At 32.6% G+C, this 16,127-nt stretch overlaps 1 long non-coding RNA gene across 3 annotated transcripts; it reads left to right on the top strand.

The window, feature by feature from the left end:
• Positions 1–3,468: 3,468 nt before the first annotated feature.
• Positions 3,469–7,862, top strand: LOC136817196 (uncharacterized). 3 transcript variants are annotated; one of them, XR_010848046.1, is made up of 5 exons: positions 3,469–3,657; positions 5,745–5,872; positions 6,075–6,204; positions 6,542–6,656; positions 7,630–7,862. It is a non-coding gene; the product is annotated as an uncharacterized lncRNA (long non-coding RNA). The 3 variants fall into 3 exon arrangements; XR_010848045.1 differs by having other exon boundaries at positions 6,542–6,668; XR_010848048.1 differs by having other exon boundaries at positions 3,476–3,538; positions 6,542–6,668.
• The last annotated feature ends 8,265 nt before the right edge of the window (positions 7,863–16,127 follow it).

Raw genomic sequence — 16,127 nt, 5'->3', positions numbered from 1 at the left:
TTCTTTATTTTCTTATAAGCATATACTTTATAGGAATCAAATCAACAACTCTTGATAGACTGTGATATACCTTTCGGTAATTAGTTCTTACAAAGTAAACAAGGGATGGCACACAATATGAGCATATTTATTTTTCTTATAAGCATACACTTTATAAGAATCAAATCAATAACTCTTGATAGACTGTGATATACCTTTCGGTAATTAGTTCTTACAAAGTAAACAAGAGATGGCAGGCAATATGAGCATATTTATTTTTCTTATAAGCATATACTTTATAAGAATCAAATCAACAACTCTTGATAGACGGTGATATACCCTTCGGTAATTAGTTCTTACAAAGTAAACAAGGGATGGCGCACAATATGAGCATATTTATTTTTCTTATAAGCATATATTTTATAAGAATCAAATAAATAACTCTTGATAGATGGTGATATACCTTTCGGTAATTAGTTCTTACAAGGTAAACAAGGGGTGGCACACAATATGAGCATATTTTATTTATTTTTCTTATAAGCATATACTTTATAAGAATCAAATCAATAACTCTTGATAGACTGTGATATACTTTTCGGTAATTAGTTCTTACAAGGTAAATAAGGGATGGCACACAATATGAGCATATTTATTTTTCTTATAAGCATATACTTTATAAGAATCAAATCAATAACTCTCGGTAGAAGGTGATATAGCCTTCGGTTATTAGTTCTTACAAAGTAATCAAGGGATGGCGCCCAATATGAACATATTTGCATTATCGGGGAAAACTTCGTCGGGGAAAAATATTCGTCACTTGCTGGTAGTTGGTAAACGCATTAAGGCCGGGGTAAATTTTCGTCGGGGAAAATATTCGTCACTTGGCCAAAATTTCGTCACTTTTCCCGGACGAAGTTTTCCCTGATAAGGTTTTTTTTTCTATAAGAATCAAATTAATAACTCTTTATAGATGGTGATATGCCCTTCAGATTATTAGTTCTTAAGAATTAAACAACCATTGTTCGTAAATTGATCTTATCTTTATAGAGATTTTGAGCCTCGTTGTTCATATAAAATTGTTTCATCAAGGCTCGATGTATGTAAAGTAGACTTCAGATTAGCTTTCATCTCTACTTCTTGTTTTTTTCCCATGCAGTTTAAACTTTAGGCGAAATTTTCGACTTCAAGTCGTCTTGTTTTGGATTATTCTTATTGTACACAGCCTAAAATAACTAAAGCACCTCCTGAGGTGTAGTTTAAAAATGACTTGGTGACCGTCTTCACCCATTAATACCTCTGAAATCATGGTCGAAAAACCGGGCGGTTTTCATACAAACGCTGGATATGAAGTTCTTCGAAATCTTACCAATTCATCCCATCTTACGTATATTCATAGAACTCAACAAACGGAATTTTCGTCGAATTTGCATTTGTTGAACGGAGTTTATTATCGAATTGTCGAATATTTTTTGTCGTCGAGCTTTGTAGAACGAAGTTTTTGCCAAATTTATCGAAGTTAGATTTTTGTCAAATTTGTCGAACATTTCTTGTTGTCGAACTTTGTCGAACAGAGTTCTTTGTCGAACTTTGTCGAACTTGATATGTTTTGTCGAACTTAATCGAATACTCACAATATTAGCAAGTTTTGAAAAGTTCGATTCAAAAATTTATTCGACCTTTTTATGTTCGATTAATTACGTCGTTTAAGGGTTCCTTCAATTTGCAGCAATTTGTAATACCTACTCATTATCTCGCAACCAAGAACTATACCGTTTTCTAATGATGACAAAGTTGCAAAAGTTCCGTTCAACGAGCAGTATCCACGTCGCTACCGGGAGCCGTCTCCGGAAATTTCTACGTCAACAACATCCTTTCAGTTCATCAGCAGCAAGTTGCATGGTTTCCTCAACTACTTTAGAAGTTGCTTTCAACAGAGTTTGAACAGATTTGTCATAGCTTTTTGAAGTCATTGGCTTTGGTAGGTTAATAAGAGCCGAAAACTTCTCAATGGCAGATATCGCAAATATCCACAAATCTGTAAAGCCCGAAGGGCTAGATTTGCGGCCTTGGTCAAAAAGTGAAGCTCATCTTTGGAAGGATTTCCTACCAGAGTCACGTGTCTAAAATATGCAATTTCACCGGTTTGAGAGATGTGAAATAGCGTTTGCCGCCTACTTTTTTTTATCTCGCGCTCCGAAAACAATTAAAATGCTAGATCCTATCCATCGGCACGAAATTTAAAAAGTCAAATTTTTGCTTCACTTTTTTTTGCTGGAGAAAGCTTAAAGTTGCCTATCTAGCCCTTCGGGCTTTACAGATATCTGTGCAAATATCTATGTTGGATTCAATAGTGCTCCGCAACACATACGTCATAATTATTACTTTTCACTTTTTTTGACATTTGTACGAGTTGCAATCCCACAATTCAACGCGGCTCAATTAAAGATACATATTAACGTGCAAAAGAGATTAGCGCAAAGGTTGATGGGATTGGAACTCGTACAAACACATCGAGAGTAATGATTATGTCAAAAATAAAATCTATTTTTAGATTCAGCGCGGTGCGCTATTTTTTTGTCAAAAAGTTTAAGTTTTAATTTAGAAATTTGGATTTCAATTTTTTTCGTTCGAATTAAGTTATAGAAGTAGCTCAAGAAAGATCTGTCTTTGAGTTTTCAAAAGTTTTTAGTTTCAAACCACCGTACAGGAAATGGATTGCTCAAAATCTCAAAATTTGGATTTAAATTATTTTTTCCGCTCACATTAGTGCCGTCTTGAAGTAGCTCAAGAAGAATCAGTTTTTCACTTTTCAAAAGTTTTTAGTTTCAAATCACCGTACAGGAAATGGATTGCTCAAAATCTCAAAATTTGGATTTCAATTTTTTTTATTGGTCACGTTAAGTGCCGTCTTGAAGTAGCTCAAGAAAAAATAAGTTTTTTTTAATTTTTAAATATTTTTAGCTTCAAATCAACGCACGGGAAATGGATTGCTCAAAAGTCTCAAAGTTTCGGTATCAATTTTTTTTCGTTCTCGTTAAGTGCCGTCTTAAAGTAGCTCAAAGAAAATCACATTTAAAATTTTCTATAATTGTTAGTTTTCAATCTCCGTACGGGAAATGTATTGCTCAAATTTTTTAAAATCCCAATCTTTGAATTTAAATTTTTGAAAATACTTCAGCTGTCAAAAGAAGACTCACAATTTTAGTCTATATTTACCTCATGACCCGATTCAGGCGCGTAAAATTTCCAACTCTCTGGTTAATTGAAATTTGAAAAATCAACCACCTATGCGTTTTGTAGTGTTATGCTTATAAAATGGACAAAATCATTTTATTTTCGTGTTGAAATCAACTCTTGATCTTATAAAAATAACGTTTTCTTATAATTAGCATAAAGCAATTATCTAGAGGGTAATTTTTTTTGTGCATTTTTAATTGATTCGAATTCGTTTTTTATTTTGATTTCGAAAGTACATATACGCCTTCTGATTGTCGCACTTTTAGCATGTCATCTTATGAGAAGGATGTTGTATGTGGAGAGGGAAAGTCAAATTGAAAAGGTTATGATTTTCTAATTTTACAAATTTGGAATTTAGTCAAATGAACTTTAAGTTTATTCCAATCACATTTTATATTCGTGACATGGCACATTTTACAGCACATATTCTTAGGCCAGCTGGTGAGTTTTGGCTTTTTTTGTTTTTCTGTGTTTTGTTTTAGGTTTTTGGCTCTTAGTGTCTCTTTCTAAGTCAAGACAGGTGTAGCCTCTTCTCAAAGACCATATAGAAATTTTTTAGCCAGTGGGGGTAAAAATAATTCGATAGGGAATTGTTACTTTTTTACGGTTTGGGATTTGCACTGTTTTCAAGTCAGTGGGGTTGAGAAAGTAGCACATATAGCCTGGAAATCCAAGCGTTGAACTTTTTCATTGTCTAGTGTTTTATATTTTACGTAATTTCAGAACTTTACAAATTGAGGTAAGAAAATTTTATTTTTCTAAAATTTAAAGCTTGGATATCCAGGATAGCACATATTTTTGAAGATTTACTTGTTCTCAACTTCGGTTGAGCTAGAATCTGATAATGTCTGTTTGTGCTGTGGGGCAAGCTGAAGTCTTCAAAAAAAGTCCGATTTTGGCTGAAATTTTGCACATTTGTGTCGACTTGATTGAAATTTTGCACATTTGTTTCTTGGTGAATATCTGGGTGTGTTTTGTTTCATTTTTAGAAAACATTGTTTTAGGGGCGTGGTCATGACTTTTTTTAAACTTTGAGGCAGGCAGGAGACCTCAAAAAACAAAGTTTGAAAGAAAAGTTATCTTATATCAAAAATTGTATTTTAATGTTTACAATTCGGTCTACAAGTAATTTAAAAAATACTGAAGTTGAGTCAGTATGCGGTTAGCACTATTAGCATTATTACATTTTGTCTGTACACAGACCCAGTATATACGGCTGATTTTAAAATACATTTTACTTCGAAGTGATAAACGTGAGATACACACTCTGGTACAGAGTATATTACATTCAGCGGGTCAAAATTTGAAGTATAATTTTTTAACTGGGGATGACAGTTTGGCCAACTTTTCCAGTGGGAGGGGATCCCACCGGGTCTTTGTGAGAAGGGGTGTTAGGATTTTCATTCAATTTGTAATTAGTATTTACCTAAAACTGGAATCAGGCTTTCTGTTGTGATAACACATTTGTAGGGTTTCATAGTGTTGCTAGCAACATAACGGACACACATTTGACCCTCTAATATACAGCTTTCAGTTAAAAAAATTTAAAGTTAGTTGGTGATTTTGTGAAAACTAAGTCTTTTTCGAGAAATTCGGTCAATCTGGTCTGTAAAATACACATTAGTCATGTAATTAACTCAAAAATTTTCCTGAATAATATATTTTATATATTTACTTCACTCCTGCAAATTTTCATGACACCTTATATATTTGTTGAAATATGACCGTTTTTTCAGGCCATAACCCCTTTTAAAAAATTAATTTTGAATATCCAACTGTTTTTACTTGGGGCTTCATAGATCTTGGTACTGACACTTACCATCATTTTTCTGACTCTTCTATACCCAACCTTTCGAGTGGTACACGTTTTTTTATATAAGAACAAACTATATAAGAACATAAGGCTTCAATGGCCAAAATATTAAGAACAAGTTAAACACATTTTATGGCTTTGAGGACCCTATAACACCCAATTTCTTAATAAATTAGACAAGAACACCCTCAAAATGGTGAAAATAAGAACATTTTAAGAACATTTTTATGGCTTGAAACTCAAAAAGTTAAGAACATCCGAAGGCTTCCAAAAATTGGAATGTTCTTATAAAAAAAGTGTATAAATCACTATTACTCCATTTTTTATATACCCATTTGGCCCTTATCTCATAGACTAATTAATCAATTCATAAAGATGAATTTCACAGGGATGATTTACTTTAATACACCCCTGTCTCACAGACCCGGTGGAACTTTTTCCCACAGTGGGGATAAAGATTTCTATCGAAATCACAACAGGGGATAGAAATTATATTGTTTTAAGTTTAAATTATCCAGTTATTGAGATGGTTTGGGAGCGTACTTTTAACATTGAATATCTAATAGGAATGAAATCAAAGTCAACATCCCACCAGGAACGAAAATTGTAGGGTCTTTATCCAACCGGGGACGAATTTTTGGCTTATTCCTTTGGCTCGTCGCCAAGGGTCGGTGATAGACGGGTGTTTTAATTTTTTTAATTTCTTTTGTTTTAGAATTACCAAAGGAATTACCAAAACCATACGACAATGATTAACCTTGAACAACAGTCCACCACTTCCCTGATGAGGATTTAGAATATCAACATCGAACTAGTTAATGAAGAAGATGAGCACAAAATTCAGTAAATTATTACTTTCATCATTGAAATTGCACTATGATATCCCTTTTTTCCTCGAGATAACCAAGGCAAGGCAAAAGGTTTTTGAGCAGTGTTCACGCAAAACTTTAGTTATTTACTATGAAACACTAAAGAAAAGTTGTGGGTTCCAAGGTACATAAAGACCAGTTAAAAATGTTGACACTTTTCCTTTTTCTTTCTTCAGTTTGACTTCCAAGAAAGATGACAAGTTAGGAGCATTTGCTGATATCTGTTTATGACGTTTATTAATCACTGGGTATAAAAGTTGTGTTCAAGCTGTTGTTTATATTACCAAATATATGGCAACTTATTAGGTGAGTTTAAATCATTACACATGGATAAGCGACTCATTGCATTATCCTAAATCTTAAGACATCTTCAGAACTTTTCAATGCACTGTTGATATTGAAATGCTAAGACAAAAGGTTAGTCAATAAAGCAAATGAACACCTTACCATGTCACAGAACCACAATCAGCGCCGAAATATATCGGCCATTCTGGGTATTATAACGTTTTGCTGAAGTTAAAGGTTGCGCGAGAATTGCAGTTTCAGTACTTCCACTTTGCTTCATTGGATTTTTCGATTTGGGAGGGGTTAAGTGGCTTCCAGGCTATATTCTCAGCCTAAAATTTAAATTTTTTGTTATTAGCTGGAAGTCCAAGAAAACAGCAACTACCAATTGGTCAACTGTGCTTAATCATCAACCGCTAGAATTAAATTATGTTAAAGGCTATTCCTAGCTACCATTAACTACAAATTGTGAAGTAAGTTTTCAGGTAACAGTCATTATCATTCTGCTCAAAGGCAACTCTAGACTAGAGTTTACTTCTGACTGAACTTTGCTTTCTGATGATTTTGATGGCACAGAGTCGGTGAAGTAGACTAGAGGATTTCGCCTTCTTGAATTTTTTCACTCTCGTTTTCAAAAATTATATGAAAACATCAAAACAATAAAATGTTTCTAAAATTCCATAAAAGTTTATAAAATTATAATAAAAACAAGAAAATATCTCCAAAATTTGAAAGAAATTGGTTCATTAGTCATGGTTTTGTGTTTGTTTTTCTACAAAAAGGGACTGGATCTAGTGGTACGGATTTGCTACCACCTCAAGCAAAGCCAAAAAATGGAGCCCGTCAAATTACACAGGGCCACTTATCAGCGCCATCCAGTCTATCAGAAAGCTATAAGTGGTCCCTGGACTGTAAGACAACTCTCTCTGGGGGAGATGTACTAGGTTTGCGAGGGGACGGGTTTATTTGAAAATCGACCCTTTGAGAGACTAAAATTTTTGTTCGATCCTTTAAGAGACTATTTCTCCAATACTTAGCTCAATATCAAGATTTGATGAACCTTTGAGGAAGTCGATTTTTGATATTTTCTAATTTTGGAAAACTCAATTGCAAATTTATCGTTTTTTGTGCCCCTTTAAGAGACTTTCGAGGGGTTAAAAAAGGGATCCTCATGGCCCCACATACCCGACGCCCATTTCACCCATAGTATCACCTCTCTCCCGGGCTCTGGCTTCACACATCAGAAGTGGAGTCGTTTAGGAATTTAAGTCTGATCATTCAAGTTTAATTTCATAGAATTTTTCACCCGTTAAAAGAGGAGAAATCGTCGAAAGAAATTCCATTTCATTTTATCATTAACTATTTCTTTTCCTTCCTAGTGTAGGTTAAGTCACTGTGATTTCTGTTCAGAGTCTGGTTATTCTATATTGCCTTATGTCTTTTCAGGTTTGCCAGCGATGAAATGCTGAGGAGAGGTTTTCTTTGGAATTCAAGTAGCGCAAGTACGACATCATATTCTAGGATCCAGAAATTACTTATAATTAAAGACAATTAAAGACATGAAACAAGAAGGATATCACAAAAATAGACCAACCCGGTACATAATTTTTTTCATATTTTGATGTTTTGATAAGCTCAGGAAATATTTTCCATAAAGATTATTTCACACTCCAAAAAGACATTAGCTTAATTTTCTTCATCAAACTGACCCTTCACCCGTTTTCGTCGGTAGACATATTAGTACACCCCTGTCTCACAGCACCAGTGGAAGCTTTATCCTACAATGGGGATAGAAATACTATTGCTCCTGAAGTTAAAATATCCAGTGGGAATGGTTTTGGACATCAACATTTTGCATTGAATTTCGAAGGGGATGAAATCAAGTCAATAACCCAGTGAGGATGAAATTATAAGGTATTTTGTCCATCGGGGACGAAATCTTGGCCGAAATTTTCAGTGGGGCTGGGGTCTCAGTGCGTCTGTGTCGACACATTGTATCAATGGAAAGTACACAGTTAGAACAACATAAAAACATCCAGAGTGAAAGAATTTTGTTGTACAAAAACGCAACATATAACATATAATTGAAACAATTCTTTGTGGTTTTGAGCCATTTTAAATTACCAGGAAATTTTAGACATAAGTGGTCAAAATTAGGGATAAATTTTCGTCAAAAGATATATGAAATTCGGTTGCCTCTTTTGGATCGTGGTCATTTTGAGTTTAAATGTTGTTACTAAAAGCTCTAGGTAAATTTGATCTAATTAGACATCAATGATCTCTTTTACTTCTTTTACAAAATTACTAATTAATATTTTATAAATTTTTAAACGGAGAAGATTCTGTTAATTATAAGCAGATAATTCATATCACCGTTGACTGATTTGGAAACTTTGTCATAAACTTGATCGTTTTAATCAATAGCATACCGTAGTGATTCTAAAAATAGACATCAAAATTACTATTTGTCCGAGTTTTAATCCCATCATCCCTTGCATTAATTGCTTTTGCAAGTCAAATACACTTATTGACAATACAAAAGTAATAACTTGCACGCATTACGAATCAATATGAAAATGATTGTGGGATTGAATTTCGGTCAAAAACCAAAAGTAATAATTATGACATTTGCATACCGGTGTGCTATTGAGGTTTAATCCGTGTATTTAAAAAAGTTTGTTTTCCATGGTCGAAATTCGAACTCAAAAAAAATTAAAAATTTGCAGCAGATGATTTTATCTTTCAAGTAACTGTTTGGTTAATGTTTAATACAGGAAATCTCTTTCATAAGTTGAATAAATTTTTTATGGGGTTTAAATGTTATAGCTTGGTTTTCGGATGTGGTTTTAAGTTATTAAATTGGGTTTACCTCAGTCAAGGTCTGTCCGATTTGAAAAAAACGCTTTCATTGATTATAGATACTATACTATCGTGTATTAGAAGCCTAAATTTAATCATTCTTTTCAAATACTTACTATAATCTATAATTGTCCAAAATTACAAAATTAACGGTCATTTTGGAAAAATCTTTAACTTAAAAAATATTGAAATTTTGGTGAAAACTTCTGGACTTTGTTTTGATAATGCGTTCCTAAATGATAGAATAGTGATTGAATGTGGCTATAACATTCCCAATGATATGAGGTTAGCTCGATCATGACTTTCCCAAGGGCTGAGGGAATAACGCTTTTTTACATTAGATCATACATATTTTACCACAAATACTCTCAATGTTTTCAGTTACATTCATGTCTTACTATCATATCTTAAAAACCTGAAATTAATGATCCTTTTCTAATATACTTCCTATAATGGTCCAAAATTACACAATTAACGGTCCTTTTGAAAGAAAAAAAATAACTTAAAAAATATTGAAATTTTGGTGAAAATTTCTGGACTTGGTTTTGATAATGCGTTCTTAAATGATAGAATAGTGATTGAATGTGGCTATAACATCCCCAATGATATGAGGTTAGCTCGATCATGACTTTCCCAAGGGTGGAGGGAATAATGCTTTTTTTAAATTAGATCATACATATCTTACCGCAGAAACTCTCAATGTTGTCAGTTGCATTCATGTCTTACTATCATATCTTAAAAAACTGAAATTAATGATGCTTTTCTAATATACTTTCTATAATTTTCCAAAATTACACAATTAACGGTCCTTTTGGAAAAAAAATTAACTTAGAAAATATTGAAATTTTGGTGAAAATTTCTGGACTTGGTTTTGATAATGCGTTCCTAAATGATGGAATAGTAATTGAATGTGGCTATAACATCCCCAATGATATGAGGTCAGCTCAATCATGACTTTCCCAAGGGTAGAGGGAACAACGCTTTTTTACATTAGATCATACATATTTTACCGCACATACTCTCAATGTTGTCAGTTGCATTCGTGTCTTACTATCATATCTAAAAAACCTGGACTTTGTTTTGATAATGCGTTACTAAATGATAGAATAGTGATTGAATGTGGCTATAACATCCCCAATGATTTGACGTTAGCTCAATCATGACTTTCCAAAGGGTGGAGGGAACAACGCTTTTTTTACATTAGATCATACTTATTTTACCCCACATACTCTCAATGTTGTCAGTTGCATTCATGTCTTACTGTCATATCTTAAAAACCTGGAGTTTGTTTTGATAATGCGTTCCTAAATGATAGAATAGTGATTGAATGTGGCTATAACATCCCAAATGATATGAGGTTAGCTAGATCATGACTTTCCCAAGGGCGGAGGGAGTAACGCTTTTTTACATTAGATCATACATATTTTACCACAAATACTCTCAATGTTTTCAGTTACATTCGTGTCTTACTATCATATCTTAAAAACCTGAAATTAATGATGCTTTTCTAATATACTTCCTATAATGGTCCAAAATTACACAATTAACGGTCCTTTTGAAAGAAAAAAAATAACTTAAAAAATATTGAAATTTTGGTGAAAATTTCTGGACTTGGTTTTGATAATGCGTTCTTAAATGATAGAATAGTGATTGAATGTGGCTATAACATCCCCAATGATATGAGGTTAGCTCGATCATGACTTTCCCAACGGGAGGGAATAATGCTTTTTTTAAAATTAGATCATACATATTTTACCGCAGAAACTCTCAATGTTGTCAGTTGCATATCATGTCTTACTATCATATCTTAAAAAACTGAAATTAATGATGCTTTTCTAATATACTTTCTATAATTTTCCAAAATTACACAATTAACGGTCCTTTTGGAAAAAAAATTAACTTAGAAAATATTGAAATTTTGGTGAAAATTTCTGGACTTGGTTTTGACAATGCGTTCCTAAATGATGGAATAGTAATTGAATGTGGCTATAACATCCCCAATGATATGAGGTCAGCTCATCATGACTTTCCCTGGGTAGAAGGGAAAAACGCTTTTTTACATTAGATCATACATATTTTACCGCACATACTCTCAATGTTGTCAGTTGCATTCGTGTCTTACTATCATATCTTAAAAACCTGGAGTTTGTTTTGATAATGCGTTCCTAAATGATAGAATAGTGATTGAATGTAGCTATAACATCCCAAATGATATGAGGTTAGCTAGTTCATGACTTTCCCAAGGGCGGAGGGAGTAACGCTTTTTTTACATTAGATCATACATATTTTACCGCACATACTCTCAATGTTGTCAGTTGCATTCATGCCTTACTATCATATCTTAAACACCTGATATTAATAATGCTTTTCTAATATACTTCCTATAATTATGCAAAATTAAAAAATTAATGGTCATTTTGGAAAAATCTTTCACTTAAAAAATATTGAAGTTTTTGTGATAACTTCTGGACTTGGTTTTGATAATGCTTTCCTAAATGATAGAATAGTGATTGAATGTGGCTATAACATCCCTAATGATTTGAGGTTAGCTCAATCATGACTTTCCAAAGGGTGGAGGAAGCAACGCTTTTTTTACATTAGATCATACATATTTTACCGCACATACTCTCAATGTTGTCAGTTGCATTCATGCCTTACTATCATTTCTTAAAAACCTGAAATTAATGATACTTTTCGAATATATTTCTTATAATCGTCCAAAACTACACAATTAACGGTCCTTTTCGAAAAATCTTTAACTTAAAAAATATTGAAATTTTGGTGAAAGCTTCTGGACTTGGTTTTGATAATGCGTTCCTAAATGATAGAATAGTGATTGAATGTGGCTATAACATCCCCAATGATTTGAGGTTAGCTCAATCATGACTTTCCAAAGGGTGGAGGGAACAACGCTTTTTTTACATTAGATCATACATATTTTACCGCACATACTCTCAATGTTGTCAGTTGCATTCATGTCTTACTATCATATCTTAAAAACCTGGACTTGTTTTTGATAATGCTTAACCGAATGGATAGAATAAGTGATTGAAGATGGCTATAACATCCCCAATGATTGAGGTTAGCTCAATCATGACTTCCCAAGGGTGGAGGGAACAACGCTTTTTATATTAGATCATACATATTTTACCGCACATACTCTCAATGTTGTCAGTTGCATTCATGTCTTACTATCATATCTTAAAAACCTGAAATTAATGATACTTTTTCTAATATACTTCCTATTAACGTCCAAAACTACACAATTAACAGTACTTTTGTAAAAATCTTTAACTTAAAAAATATTGAAATTTCGTTGAAAACTTCTGGACTTGGTTTTGATAATGCGTTCCTAAATGATAGAATAGTGATTGAATGTGGCTATAACATCCCCAATGATTTGAGGTTAGCTCAATCATGACTTTCCAAGGGTGGAGGGAACAACGCTTTTTTTACATTAGATCATACATATTTTACCGCACATACTCTCAATGTTGTCAGTTGCATTCATGTCTTACTATCATATCTTAAACACCTGAAATTAATAATGCTTTTCTAATATACTTCCTATAATTATCCAAAATTAAAAAATTAATGGTCATTTTTGAAAAATCTTTAACTTATAAAATATTGAAATTTTGGTGAAAACTTCTGGACTTGGTTTTGATAATGCGTTCCTAAATGATAGAATAGTGATTGAATGTGGCTATAACATCCCCAATGATTTGAGGTTAGCTCAATCATGACTTTCCCAAGGGTGGAGGAAACAACGCTTTTTTTACATTAGATCATACATATTTTACCGCACATACTCTCAATGTTGTCAGTTGCATTCATGTCTACTATCATATCTTAAAAACCTGAAATTAATACTTTTCTAATATACTTCCTATAATTGTCCAAAACTACAAATTAACGGTCATTTTGGAAAAATCTTTAACTTAAAAAATATTGAAATTTCGGTGAAAGCTTCTGGACTTGGTTTTGATAATGCGTTCCTAAATGATAGAATAGTGATTGAATGTGGCTATAACATCCCAATGATTTGAGGTTAGCTCAATCATGACTTTCCCAAGGGTGGAGGAAACAACGCTTTTTTTACATTAGATCATACATATTTTACCGCACATACTCTCAATGTTGTCAGTTGCATTCATGTCTTACTATCATATCTTAAAAACCTGAAATTAATGATGCTTTTCTAATATACTTCCTATAATCGTCCAAAATACACAATTAACGGTCCTTTTGAAAAATCTTTAACTTAAAAAATATTGAAATTTTGGTGAAAACTTCTGGACTTGGTTTTGATAATGCGTTCCTAAATGATAGAATAGTGATTGAATGTGGCTATAACATCCCCAATGATTTGAGGTTAGCTCAATCATGACTTTCCAAGGGTGGAGGAACAACGCTTTTTTTACATTAGATCATACATATTTTACCGCACATACTCTCAATGTTGTCAGTTGCATTCATGTCTTACTATCATATCTTAAAAACCTGAAATTAATGATGCTTTTCTAATATACTTCCTATAATTATCCAAAATTAAAAAATTAATGGTCATTTTGGAAAAAACTTTAACTTAAAAAATATTGAAATTTTGGTGAAAACTTCTGGACTTGGTTTTGATAATGCGTTCCTAAATGATAGAATAGTGATTGAATGTGGCTATAACATCCCCAATGATTTGAGGTTAGCTCAATCATGACTTTCCAAGGGTGGAGGAAACAACGCTTTTTTACATTAGATCATACATATTTTACCGCACATACTCTCAATGTTGTCAGTTGCATTCATGTCTTACTATCATATCTTAAAAACCTGAAATTAATAATGCTTTTCTAATATACTTCCTATAATTATCCAAATTAAAAAATTAATGGTCATTTTGAAAAAATCTTTAACTTAAAAAATATTGAAATTTCGGTGAAAGCTTCTGGACTTGGTTTTGATAATGTGTCCCTAAATGATAGAATAGTGATTGAATGTGGCTATAACATCCCCAATGATTTGAGGTTAGCTCAATCATGACTTTCCAAAGGGTGGAGGGAAAAACGCTTTTTTACATTAGATCATACATATTTTACCGCACATACTCTCAATGTTGTCAGTTGCATTCATGTCTTACTATCATATCTTAAACCTGAAATTAATAAGCTTTTCTAATATACTTCCTATTAACGTCCAAAATTACAATTAACGGTCATTTTGGAAAAATCTTTAACTTAAAAATATTGAAATTTTGTGAAAACTTCTGGACTTGGTTTTGATAATGCGTTCCTAATGATAGAATAGTGATTGAATGTGGCTATAACATCCCAATGATTTGAGGTTAGCTCAATCATGACTTTCCAAAGGGTGGAGGGAACAACGCTTTTTTTACATTAGATCATACATATTTTACCGCACATACTCTCAATGTTGTCAGTTGCATTCATGTCTTACTATCATATCTTAAACACCTGAAATTAATAATGCTTTTCTAATATACTTCCTATAATTATCCAAAATTAAAAAATTAATGGTCATTTTGAAAACTTTAACTTAAAAATATTGAAATTTTGAAGAAAACTTCTGGATTGGTTTTGATAATGCGTTCCTAAATGATAGAATAGTGATTGAATGTGGCTATAACATCCCCAATGATTTGAGGTTAGCTCAATCATGACTTTCCCAAGGGTGGAGGAAACAACGCTTTTTTTACATTAGATCATACATATTTTACCGCACATACTCTCAATGTTGTCAGTTGCATTCATGCCTTACTATCATATCTTTAAAACCTGAAATTAATGATACTTTTCTAATATACTTCCTATTAACGTCCAAAACTACACAATTAACGGTCCTTTTGGAAAAATCTTTAACTTAAAAAATATTGAAATTTCGGTGAAAGCTTCTGGACTTGGTTTTGATAATGCGTTCCTAAATGATAGAATAGTGATTGAATGTGGCTATAACATCCCCAATGATTTGAGGTTAGCTCAATCATGACTTTCCCAAGGGTGGAGGAAACAACGCTTTTTTTTACATTAGATCATACATATTTTACCGCACATACTCTCAATGTTGTCAGTTGCATTCATGCCTTACTATCATATCTTAAAACCTGAAATTAATGATACTTTTCTAATATATTTCCTATAATCGTCCAAAACTACACAATTAACGGTCCTTTTCGAAAAATCTTTAACTTAAAAAATATTGAAATTTTGGTGAAAACTTCTGGACTTGGTTTTGATAATGCGTTCTTAAATGATAGAATAGTGATTGAATGTGGCTATAACATCCCAATGATTTGAGGTTAGCTCAATCATGACTTTCCAAAGGTGGAGGAAACAACGCTTTTTTTACATTAGATCATACATATTTTACCGCACATACTCTCAATGTTGTCAGTTGCATTCATGTCTTACTATCATATCTTAAAAACCTGGACTTTGTTTTGATAATGCTTACCCTAATGATAGAATAGTGATTGAATATGGCTATAACATCCCCAATGATATGAGGTTAGCTCAATCATGACTTTCCAAGGGTGGAGGGAACAACGCTTTTTTTACATTAGATCATACATATTTTACCGCACATACTCTCAATGTTGTCAGTTGCATTCATGTCTTACTATCATATCTTAAAAACCTGAAATTAATGATACTTTTCTAATATACTTCCTATAACGTCCAAAACTACACAATTAACGGTCCTTTTGTAAAAATCTTTAACTTAAAAAATATTGAAATTTCGTTGAAATCTTCTGGACTTGGTTTTGATAATGCGTTCCTAAATGATAGAATAGTGATTGAATGTGGCTATAACATCCCCAATGATTTGAGGTTAGCTCAATCATGACTTTCCAAAGGGTGGAGGGAACAACGCTTTTTTTACATTAGATCATACATATTTTACCGCACATACTCTCAATGTTGTCAGTTGCATTCATGTCTTACTATCATATCTTAAACACCTGAAATTAATAATGCTTTTCTAATATACTTCCTATAATTATCCAAAATTAAAAAATTAATGGTCATTTTTGAAAAATCTTTAACTTAAAAAATATTGAAATTTTGGTGAAA

Source organism: Clytia hemisphaerica, unplaced genomic scaffold (assembly GCF_902728285.1).
Source record: "Clytia hemisphaerica strain Z4C2 unplaced genomic scaffold, Clytia hemisphaerica genome assembly, whole genome shotgun sequence".
NCBI lineage: Eukaryota > Metazoa > Cnidaria > Hydrozoa > Leptothecata > Clytiidae > Clytia > Clytia hemisphaerica.
Note: the sequence above shows the minus strand (reverse complement) of the source record. Positions and strands in the feature narration are given on the sequence as shown.